The sequence below is a fragment of the Pectinophora gossypiella genome, chromosome 26 (genome assembly GCF_024362695.1).
Source record: "Pectinophora gossypiella chromosome 26, ilPecGoss1.1, whole genome shotgun sequence".
NCBI lineage: Eukaryota > Metazoa > Arthropoda > Insecta > Lepidoptera > Gelechiidae > Pectinophora > Pectinophora gossypiella.
Window position 1 is genome coordinate 6,314,806 of NC_065429.1, and position 12,801 is coordinate 6,327,606.

Genomic DNA, 12,801 nt, shown 5'->3' on the forward strand with positions numbered 1-12,801 from the left:
AGAGTCGTTAGGCAGTCGGTCCCGGTAACTATGTACCTCAGTTATTAACGGCTCAATAGTAACCCTGACACGAGCATTGATAAGGTCATTGATCTCACCACCCATAAGACATAAGAAGAATAATTATATCGATCTAAGAACTACTGCATCAAATGTGGATGCAAATTAAGTATATCCTGTACTTAAACTTGTACCTCTGCCCACCCTCAATAAGATCTACCAGACGCGTGTTATGTCTATCTATAAATATTAAAATTAAGTACTATTTAAGTAGCACTGGCATAAAACAAAAACAATAAACAAGTCAAACTGTCACAAAGCTTTTTACTTTTAAAATCATCGTTCGAAATTCCAGCCGTGACACCCCATTCAAATATGGAACGCTGTCATGTCGTCACTACTCGAGTGTGTTCAAAATGCGTGACCGATGGATAGAGCTGTGACGAATAGGTACTAGGGATGCGAATGTTCGTGTTTTTAAGTTGCAAATATATTTGTTACTTTCGTTAAGTAGGTAGGTACTTTTGTTTCAGCTAAAAGCTGAAGTATAACACTTTAGCTTTTTCCACTCTGATCAAAGTCTTCATTGACGGTGCATACTCTTGACATGGCCTTTCTTGTAACTTTAAAACATCCTGGTTCTGATCGCGGTATGTACGCCTAGGCTTTCTTCTTCTAACCCGGTAGGATTTTTACACCTGCATCTTAAAAATAAACACAGTAAAGAGAAAATTTTAAATCGAAAAAAAGAATTCTGACCCCTCCGAGTCAGATTTCTTTTTTTAATTATTTTTCGATTTAAAATTTTCTCTTTGTGAGTTTCCCTAAGCTCGGGTAAGTGCTATAAAAACAAGAATCACGCAGTAAATAAATAGATACTTTAAAAAATGAAAAGTTCTATCTTGTTCTAAGATAAACTACTTACGCGGTGAACAACAGCGAGTGGGAAACGACATACTTACTTAATCCTAATTTAATATACCTATGTAGATTTTAAGTCCTGTGCGTCGTCGCGTCGGCTTGCTTCTCATAATATGGAAGTGCCATAATTTTTTTACTAACACAGTCGGCTCGACCGTTATTGACGAAAAAAAGTATTTAATATTGAACCTAATTCCTAATTCAAATAAAAAAAAATATTTCTATCTTCTAACAGCTACATACAATACTTACTATGGCACATCACTATCATAGATCGAGTAGAAGATATCTCTTCATTCACAATCTCTTTTCGCAATATCACAATAAAGTCTCTTTTGCAACTAATGCTTTAAAAATTCAAATAAATATTTAGATGCATTCTGAACGGTCGTCGAATTCGCGCGTTTACTAATGTCAAATTGAGTGACAATTTTGACAGACGAAAAGAAAAAGGGCGGGAAATAAAAAATAGAAAAATATACCCATAAAATTGGGTAGATGACTGGATCAAAAGTAAATTATAAAAATGCTAATTTAGAAATACAATCCAGAAAATTGATTAGCAAACAATTACATTTTCATTTTTAACTTATTTAAGTGATATTGGGGCCTTGGATTCACGATCTTATGTTTATGTAATGTAAGTATAATGATATTTTAAGCGCGTATCTCAACACTCTTAATTTTATTACGTATAACTTAAAGTGGTGATTGACTTCTAGGGCATGTTCCCAATTTGTGAACGTTCTCGACAGTAAAAACGCGCAAAACTTATGTAAAAGGAGTTTTATTACCTAACCTGTTGGTTTTTTTTTGGAATTTTTTGGCCTGGTTTCATAGACCCCTAACCTTTTGGCAGATAAGACCAGAGTACAAAAAAGAACAGTTTGAAAAAGAAAAGCAGTCAGTGTCCTTACTATTAAAGAGATTTTTTAGCCAAAGAGAGAAAAAAAAGAGTTTTTACAACGGGAACATTCCCACTTTGGGAACATTCCCGAAAAAGAGATCTGTTTAAGTACTTAATTAGTTTATTTTAGTAACAAGCTTATTAAAATTCTTAAATAATTAGATACAAATAACTTTTAATTAGGAGCCCATATCACTCAACAAATCGTCAATAGCTACTAGAGATGGGACCATTACTATTTTGGCCGACTAGCCAATAAGTAGGCTAATTTCCAACTATTAGTCAAATCAGTTACTTTTTACTAAACGTCAAAACAAAATTACTATGGAATTTGTCATAGAAAAATGTAGCAAAATGTCGCACTTATTATTGCGTTGTTCATGATTAAAATTCAAAAAGAAGTTGAATATAAAAAAGAGAACATTTTTGTCAGTTTCAGATCTGTCTTTATTTACCTAGTAAGTAATCAGACTTTTATCATTTATCTTCAACCTAGGAAACTACCCAATTACTTTGATGTGACAGGACAGCATGACTTTGAGGAGCTCGGTGGCGCAGCGGTTAACGCGCTCGGTCTGCGATTGTTAAAGTTAAGCAACTTTCCTAAAGGCCGGTCATAGGATGGGTGACCACAAAAAAAAAAGTTTTAATCTCAAACTCCGTGCTTCGGAAGGCACGTTAAGCTGTTGGTCCCGGCTGCATTAGTAGTCGTTAATAACCACTAATCCGCACTGGGCCCGCGTGGTGGTTTAAGGCCCGATCTCCCTATCCATCCATAGGGAAGGCCCGTGCTCCAGCAGTGGGGACGTTAATGGGCTGGTGATGATGGTGATGACTTTGATGTGGCCTTTGTAACTTCCCAGGTTAGTCGAACTATATCCAGTCGATCAAATTCGATCGACGTTGATCGATGCCGTCGATCGATTGGTCTGCTAACATCCTTAGTGAGATAGCGAAAGTCGCAGGCGGTGAACTAAAATATAATAACTGAGGGGTAAGCCATAAACATCACAATTGTCACACAAACAAACTTATAAGTTGATTTATATTTATAAGCGCCCGTCACGGCACTTAGTTTCGTCCCGAGGGGATGTTTTGAATTTTGTAGGGTTGTAACTGATGCCGATTTGTATTTAGAACACTGTCATAGAATAAAGAATAACTACGTATAGAACGGTAACTTAATCCCCCCCCCCCACCCCGCCGCGCCAATTCGTAACGGGCGTCGACCTCACCCCCTCTGGGTCTTACTTTAGTCATAAATGTCCCTGTTCAGTCTGTCTTTTGCGTTTACACGTTCTTCTTCTATCGTGTGGGTTGTGAGGTGAATTACCAACCTCATCAACCCTGCTGTCAGGGTTATTATTGAGCGGCCAAAGGCCCCTGACATGGCTCATGTAACGACTACTTACTTACATCAGTGAGTAGAAACCGGGAGCAACGGCTTAACGTGCCTTCCGAAGCACGGATCATCTTACTTTTTGGGCAATCAGGTGGTCAGTCTGTAATGTTCTAACCAAACTAGGGATCACAAAGTGATTTTTGTGAAATGTCCCCACCGGGATTCGAACCCGGACGTCCAGATCGTGAGCCTAACGCTCTAACCACTAGACCACGGGGCTGTTCAAAGGCAAATCTACTATAAGTCATGTAAAAAAAAAAACAACTACTTATAGTACTATTCAGTATCAAATTAATCATTAGTATAATGAATAAACTACTAACTTACTCAACAAATTAATTTATCACATCGAAACGGTACCATCTGAAGCGCACAAACCGACATCCGCCGCAACCGGAAGGGGCGTGGCTTCCGGTGTGATGCCGCGAAATGACATCCCATTTAGAGAACCGTGGTTTATAGAGCCCCCCTTAAATTGTCTTCTTTCATGTCGGTAAGATGGAGTTTATACAGAGTGGTGTTTTGGCGAACGGGATGGCTACCATTCCAAATACCTCCACCAAAACGCAGTGGAGCAGCGTGGTGGAGTGCTTGATATCCCCTCCAGTTGATTGACAAGAGACCTGGTAACCCCCCAGGTTACTACAAAAACCGTATCAAAGCAATATAAATATTAAAAAGCAATATATTATTGCTTTTGACATTTGTTTGTATATGCGCAAATGTCAAATTGTAATATTGCTTTTTAGATATATTGCTTCACAAATTCACAAAGTGATTTTTGTGATGATTATGTCCCCACCGGGCTTCGAACCTCGGACCTTCGAGTTGTGAACCCAGCCCTCAACCACACTGGAACAACTTTTTTTTAACTTTTGATACGAAGTCTTAATAATGTAATAGTCCAACAAAATTCCTCTGTCGGTTTTCCCGACAGGCCCGGTGAGATAAGCACAAAATGTGAACAGCCTGTATACAAAACCACTACGGTCCATTTTACGTTGGTCTTCTCTAATAGTATAATTAATTTTGACATTATTTATTGCGTAGAACGGAACGCTAGTCGCTAATGCGACACTTTTGTCTGCTTGTTAGCTAGGAGAGATTCTAAAAGATAAGTCTTTAGGGTGACTTATCCTTATCATAATGTATTTTCTTCTTGGCCGGACAAATGGGGTTCGCTGAAGGCAAAATTACTTTAAATACGCACATGCATAATGTCGCGTCCGTAACTAGTAATCTTCTTCATCTATCCTGTGGGTTGTGAGGTGTATTACCAACCTCATCAACCCTGGTGTCAGGGTTATTGAGCCGCCAAATGCCCCTGACGTGACTCATGTAACGACTACGTACTTACATCAGTAAATAGTAACCGGAACCAACGGGCGCTTAACGTTGCCTTCTGAAGCACGGATCATCTTACTGGACAATCAGGTGATCAGCCTGCAATGTCCTAACCAAACTAGGGATCACAAAGTGAAAGATTGATTTGTCCCTACCGGGATTCGAACCTGGGTCCTCCGGATCGTGAGCAGAACGCTCAACCATTGGACCATGGAGGCTTGTAATTTGTAATGGGTTGGGTAGAGTCACAAGTAATCAGAAATCAATCTTTATAACACAGCATTTATACGTATAATCTATTTTTTATTTATAAGTATGTATATTTCATAATTACATAACATAAGAAAGCCCAATTAGGGTAGACAGAGCTACATCCATCGCAAGATGAACTAAGCACCCACACCTCACCGAGCTTTCTGTTAGACCAATGTGATAGGTGAGCCGTATCGCCGTCTGTAATGGTCGAGACAACTGTGTTAGTGAAAACTGCACTTGAGATAAATTAATAACTCATTGGTGCAAGTCCAGTACCGGGGTTCGAACCGACACTCCTCGTTTGAGAAACAAGCCTTTGTACGGTCACGAGCATTAATATGTATACAATTTGATACCATGTCACATTAACTTTTTTGACAAATTGAACTGTAAGTCTCACTAAATGTCAAATATGTTAGTGCGACAGAGTCCTAAAGTGGGTACATTATATTGCTCATGACTGTACCACAGGACTACGACATTTGAAAATGAGCAGGTAATTAATAGTAGAATTTCCCGTCCAATTTGATTAAACAAATATACCTAGGTAAGTAGTACATTAAAGAGTTATCAATTCATAATTATCGATTTCGATTGTCATAGCTGCTCATTATCTTTGGAAACAAATAACGTCGTAAGTATATATTAATTAATTTAATGTTGGTACACTGTTTTGTTAACATGGAGTTAATAGTCATCTAGACATGACACATGAAAAAGAAAAAAAAATAATCAAAGTGAATAGAGAAGTGTGTCAGGATTGAAGCAAATGGAATTCCATAGTCTCAGCTTACAGACTTTTTGGCGGGAACGGGACGGTTGCTTTCTTCATTAAATAATCTAAATAAATAATACGAAGTGGTGTTTTGTGGTTAATGATCGCATTAAGTTAGTTTGAAAACATTCGCGATAGTGTTATTATATCAGAATATTCAATAAACAAAGTGTAGGTACTTACCTAATTTTTTTCGCTTTGTGCCTACAAGCCGCTTTATAACTCGAAAGTTTAAGCGGACTTTTGAATTAATTCGTTTGGGGTTCGGAGTAGGAGTTCGCTCCGAGGTTGGGAGCTTAGGTTCCATCATTCCTCGTCATCACCTTTCATCATTTCATTAACCATCGTCAAGAAAAAAATACATAAGACATGGCTGTATGGGCATAGTTCCCTTTGCCTTGCCCTTCGAGGAAAACCAAAACAAAATATCTTTGTTTGTTGGAATCTTTGTTTGTTAAGGACATTGCAGGCTTGAATCACCTGGTTGTCCGAAAAAGGTAGGAATGAACATTTTGGATGAGGTGTCCGGGATGTGCTAGCAGCCATCCGGGTGAAAGCCTTCAGCGCTCCCCATTTGTCCGGCCAAGTAGTTAATGCCATCTGCGGCAAATCCACAACAAGTCACGTCAAATAGAAAGCTAGCAGCCGACCCATTCGCCGCTGATTTTTGCATAGTTTCGACTTGGGACTTCTTAAATTTTGTACCGGGTGAGAGCCCTCAGCGCTCCCCATTTGTCCGGCCAAGTAGTTAATGCCATCCGCGGCAAATCTACAATAAGTCACGTCAAAAAAATAAAAAAATATGTCTAAAACATTTCTAACTCTACCAATGTAACGATATATAATTTGATAATTCGTGGTTCCGAGCTAAGCATTTAGGGTACCGTACCTACCGTTAATTTAGGGGTTATTTGGGGTGTTTGCACCCCTCAAGTGTACCCTATTATTTATTTGTCATTTTGTTTTTGTAGACACTTACTTAGTTATTGATTTATTTTAAGTGTAGACTAATTTTATAAACCGATGTAGTGAAAAAACTTACATACATAAACTCACGCGTATTTCAAAATTTCCCACCGGGGTAAGCATGCGAATATTTTTTTTATTAAATTCATTTCCTATACCTAAAGGTTGCCTGGAAGAGATTGCTACCTTAGCAATAAGGCCGCCTGTTGTACTATCTATCTAATTATAATACCTAATGTATTTTTAATATGATTTAAGTGTAATAAAGAGCTTTTGTATTGTATTGTATAGACTATAGAATTCCATTTGCTTCGATCCTGACACACTTCTCGTACTTCCTCCACATTCATCAATCGTTTCATACACGCACGCACGTCGGTTCAGAGTAGATCTTACTGAACCTTTTCTAATTAAGTTCTGTGCAATGAAGTGTATTTGATTTGATTTCACATTTCAATTGGCATTGACATAGTAAAAAAAATATATAATTTGTTCCCTTGGTTTAGTGGTTATCTAGAGTGTTTTGCTCACGATTGGGAGGTCCGGTTTCGGTTCCCGATGGAGCCATTGTCGAAATCACTTTGTCAAACTGTTATTTGGTTAGTAAAAACATTGCAGGATTCACCTGTTTGTCCGAAAAAGTAAAACGATTCACATTACCCATTGCTCCTGGCTGTCAACTGTAAAACACCTCCACAAAGAATAAAAAAATAAAGTAATCATTCCCTGCAGTCTATTTCCATAGTCATTTGAGAAAAAAAAGCGCGCTGTCACGCGCGGACGCGTTCCCGCCAAAATAGACGCCAAAAAGCGCGCCAATGTCGATTTGTCAAGTTGACAGGTCGAATCGTCGCCGAGACGCGACGATTGAACTAACGCCGTCTGAGATTAAAATAAAAAAACAAAGACAATTATTATTGTCAATTTGTTGTGTTAAGTAGTGTTCCTAATGTTACAGTAACTTTAATGTTCCAATAATAATTGATATCACGTGGTTTCCAAGATTTGTTTCTCCCCCTAGTAAGTACATGAATTTGATTGTTAGTTTTTTAAAAAACGTCTAGGGCCCTGCGCCGAGGTTTTTCTTGCAGCTTTTTTCCCCGGGTACACAGGTTGTGAGAAGCTGCAGTAGTTTTAGGCGGATGAGACTTTCGTTATGTAGATTCAAAGTGTAACTATGTATGTAAAGATATTTTTGATTTTGAATTTACCTCACCCCCTTGGGTCTTCATCATCATCGCTAATTTAAGAGCCACACTCTTGTCGGTGCATTCTCAATGCTACTTTTTTAGGGAAAAATAGGACAGTGGTTTCCCTCTTGCCTTCCGCCCCGCAGTACTCTGTCTGACGCGATTAGGATAGCGCGCAGAGTAGTCTGTTTCAAAGCCGTACTAGGACTCCTGTCTTGTTCATGGGTCTTACTTTATCTTAAATGGCCATAAGCCGCTAAGGAGTAAGGGAGAGCGCGGACTCTGTCTCGCTCACACTATCGCATTAAGCGACACACGGTAAGAATCATACTACCTATGTCTATTGAATTACAGCTCAATTCGGACGCGTAGAACAGAAGTTGTGTGATGTCAAGTTTTAACTCTGCTCTACCCATTTCTAGTGTGAGTAAATGCTTAAAAAAGCAAAGGAAACTCTTTAAAGTAACATTCAAGAATCCGTACGTAAAAAAAAACTAAAAGAAATACATCCCTTTTCACGGAAGAACGCCAGCAGACTAACAAACTACCCACAAAAAAATAAACGCGTCGACAATCTGAATTAAGATGGCGACAACGAAACGCTAATCGAAAGGAATTCAAATTAACATAGCACAAACGAAACGTGTCCGAAGTGAATGTGTATAGTACCAGTGAAGTAGCTTTAAATATTTAAATATGAAATGCATAATTATTTACTTTATTGCAGATAGATTATGGGGTCTAACAAAGGGCCTAAAATGGCCACATTACAGTAGACTAATTTGTTAAACCGATGTAGTGAAAAAACATACATATATAAACTCACGCCTACTTCCCACCGGGGTAAGCAAAGACTATAGAATTCCATTTGCTTGGATCCTGACACACTTCTCTTGCTTCCTCCACATTCATCCATCTCTTCATACACGCACGCCGTCTTTTGAGCTACCATACTGGTAATATATCCAGTCGGATATCGATTTGGCTGGCAGTTCTATAGACAGTAAGTATAAATCAATGAGGTGGTAGATAAACTAGTTTTTGTCATCATATGCCAAATAGCAATTAACGAAACCATTATTGCTTAACGAGGTGCAATTTAAATGTAAAATGGTGCTGATTCTAGCATTTTTTTATTTATTTAATTATTCATTTATTACATTTGCAACATAACAGAAATCCACACCGTTACAAACAAGTTTCCACATAATTAAAGCACATAATAACAGGTTCTTACCGCGTTTAAATGGGGATATGAGACTCCCGATATTTCGACACTGTTGCAAGTGCCATGATCACGGGATGACTGATGAGATTGTAAACTTAAAACAATGTATAAGTTTCCACATAATATCATCATCATCAGCCCATTAACGTCCCCGTCCCGTCGGCACGGGCCTTCCCTACGGATGGATAGGGAGATCGGGCCTTAAACCATCACGCGGGCCCAGTGCGGATTGATGGTTATTAACGACTGCTAATGCAGCCGGGACCAACGGCTTAACGTGCCTTCCAAAGCACGGAGGAGCTCGAGATGAAAACTTTTTTTTTGTGGTCACCCATCATGACCGGCCTTTGCGAAAATTGCTTAACTTCAACAATCGCAGACCAAGCGCGTTTACCGCTGCGCCACCGAGCTCCTCACATAATATATAAAATACATAGAACAAAACATATTATATAACAGAACTAACAGGCATAAGTGGTTCAAATAGATAGATAGATAGATAAATCACCAACAATACACACCATATACAAAATGCCAGACACACGCCAGGTACGTATGTGTGCTGCAGCAGCGCAAAACGGTCATAGCTCAGCGCAAGTTTTTGCCCTTTGGAGCAAATCGCTGATTTTCAGCTACAACCCGGATAGAGGAAACCGCGGATACGGTAGCCGAACTAATTGACGAATGATTGAAAATTTTAGTGTTTTTTTTTAATATTCAGTTCCATACTTTTGCGACGGAATTCCATTTGATATAAACTCAGAATCATTAATGAGATAATAGGTAATTATCACGTTAAAAGTGAACAATGCCATCTATCGTGTGTTTGGGGAACGTCGATTGGAAAGTCTCATTCTAAATCCCACATAGATTATTGATAAATATGATATTTTCCCAAGCCTAAATGTTTTCTATAACCACATTAGTTGTAGGTAATACAATAACGGAGTCATTTGTCATATTTTCAATAGACCGTAATAGTTGCGCCATTTCTAAAGAACTTCGGGCAAATCTATTCGAACGATCGTTTTCCCTAAAAGTAAGTAATTTATTACAATATATATCTACTTACTGTTAGATAGAAGAGAATCGATTGGACAAATCTGGACTGAAAAAAAAGACTTCTTATAGAAGTTCTAAAATAAAAAACGTCTTGTAGATAAACTTTCTTTGAAAATATTAAACTACTACTTATATAAGTACTTATATATTTAAAACTGAGGAGCTCGGTGGCGCAGCGGTAAACGCGCTCGGTCTGCGATTATTGAAGTTAAGCAACTTTCGCAAAGGCCGGTCATAGGATGGGTGACCACAAAAATAAAAAAGTTTTCATCTCGAGCTCCTCCGTGCTTCGGAAGGCACGTTAAGCCGTTGGTCCCGGCTGCATTAGCAGTCGTTAATAACCACCCATCCGCACTGGGCCCGCGTGGTGGTTTAAGGCCCGATCTCCCTATCCATCCATAGGGAAGGCCCGTGCCCCAGCAGTGGGGACGTTAATGGGCTGATGATGATGATGATATATAAGTACTTATATGTTTAAAACTCCTCCTCTAGACCTAGTTACTTAATGGCTTAGTCTTTTGCCTTAGTTACTTAATTCCCACAATTTTCCGGGCAAATAGGGAGCGCTGAGTTATCCGAGTGTTAATTGCTTATAAGTTCTAATTATTTGTTCACCAAACAGACCTTCTCTTTCATGTACGGTTGGCAAAATAATGTTGCCTGTTGGACAGTGTAATATCCTGTGTAGCGTCAACAAAACGTATCGAAACGTGTTCAAACATCGCGCAGATGTTTGAAGACGACGTTTATAGACGTTTATGGGGGAAAGAGAGGCGTAGAAGAGGGCTTAGTACTTTTAAAAACCTATACATTTTTTTAATAATAAATATAATAAAAACCCTTTATTGCACACAAATAAAACATTTACAGGATAAACTTATTCTAAGGTGGACAAAGGCGGCCTTATCGCTAAGAGCGATCTCTTCCAGACAACTTTCGGCAGAGGATATAGTACACTTGTACAGCTGCAGTGTAGCGCAGTGTAATATTTCATTGCATTCTTCTTCTTATCGTGTGGGTTGTGAAGTGAAATACCAACCTCATCAACCCTGGTTTCAGAGTTATTATTGAGCCGCCAAAAGCCCCTGATATGACTCATGTAACGACTACGTACTCACCAGTAAGTAGTAACCGGGACCAACGGTTTAACGTGCCTATTGAAACACGGATCACCTTACTTTCGAACAATCGGGTGATCAGCCTGCAATGTCCTAGCCAAACCAGGGGTCACAAAATGATTTTTGTAATATGTCCCCAATGGGATTCGAACCCGGAACCTCTGAATCGCGAGCCCAACGCTCAATCACTGGACGAAGGAAGTTGCTATTTTTCATTAAATCGCACAGATCATATTATGATGATGAACGTGGAGGAAACAAGAGAAGTGTGCCAGGATCCAAGCAAATGGAATTCCATAGTCTCTGCTCACCCCTGAGGAAAATAGGCGTGAAAAATGAATTTTCATGACAAATAACGGCTTCCTTGGCCCAGTGGTTAAGCGTTGGGCTCACGATGCGGAGGTTCCGGGTTCGAATTCCGATGGAAATACTACAAAAATTACTTTGTGACATTTTGTCGAAATAGATAGGTAAGTTTGTTTTTTCCCTAACAAGCGGGCCAAGTGATTTTGTTCATATTTTGACAGAACGACATGACTTATTTGGGTTCACATATTAGCACCAGTCGACAAAACGTTATAATTATATCGTCAGAATCGATAAAATGACCGTGACAAAATTGTATCACGTTTGGTTAGCCGACAATCTGACAGCTGAGTCTCATAGGTGTTTCCCAGCTCCGAGTCACGCTCAAAAGGCGCGAATCCGTCACCGCATTTCGCGGCTCATTTCAATTTTAAGACGCAATTTTCAGTTCCATTTTCAAAGCGACGCTAAAATGTTGCCAGAGCAATAAAATAAAGTAAGTCAACCGTGGTGTTGCCAGTTGTTGGCAGAAAACAAATTGGTTAATTGCTTTTGAGTTAAAAATACTGTAGGAAACGACGACGTGGTCTAATTAGGGATGTTTCATGTGTCAGTCTGTGCTTTAGTATGTTAAGTAGGTAGCTATAGTTTATTATAGTGGTTAAGTTGTGCTGAGACTCTGCTGTTAAGCTTATGCTAAATAGGTGCATTTTGTTTTAGTAGTTATTACCTGGAACCTGACAGAGGGCAGCAAAAACTGTCAGTACTATTCAGAGGCGAAGGACAGGAGTCCTAAATAGACTTCTCTGGACCCTAATCCCACTCGCGTCAGACAGAATAAGTACTGCAGGCGGAAGGCAAGAGGGTAACGACTTCCCTGTAAAAGTAGCATGCAGAATGCTACACCGACAAGAGCGTGGCTCTTAAATTAGTGATTATTAAGACGTAATAAAAACTAAGTATAAAACAGGTTTCAGGTTTACCGTATAAAACCCCAACCAACCCGCAGTGGACCAGCGTGGTGGAGTAAGTACGCTCCGTACCCCCCTCCAGTTGATTGAGGGGAGGCCTGTGCCCAGCAGTGGGACGTGTATAGGCTGTTTATGTATGTATATTTTTATATGCAGGTTCCGGTGGAGACTTTGTGGTCCCTAGTTTGGCTAGGACATTACAAGCTAATCGCCTGATTGTCCGATAGTAAGATGATCCGTGCTTCGGAAGGCACGTTAAGCCGTTGGTCCCGGTTACTAATTATTGATGTAAGTAAGTAATCGTTGCATGATCCACGTCAGGGGCCTTTGGCGGCTCAATAGTAACCCTGACACCA

The 12,801-nt window shown here is 39.4% G+C and overlaps 1 protein-coding gene across 2 annotated transcripts in view; it reads left to right on the forward strand.

Annotated features, from left to right (window-relative positions):
- LOC126378341 (uncharacterized) overlaps window positions 1-12,801 on the forward strand; it is a 134,820-nt gene that overhangs the window by 19,684 nt on the left and 102,335 nt on the right. The gene's annotated exons all lie outside the window — the stretch shown is intronic.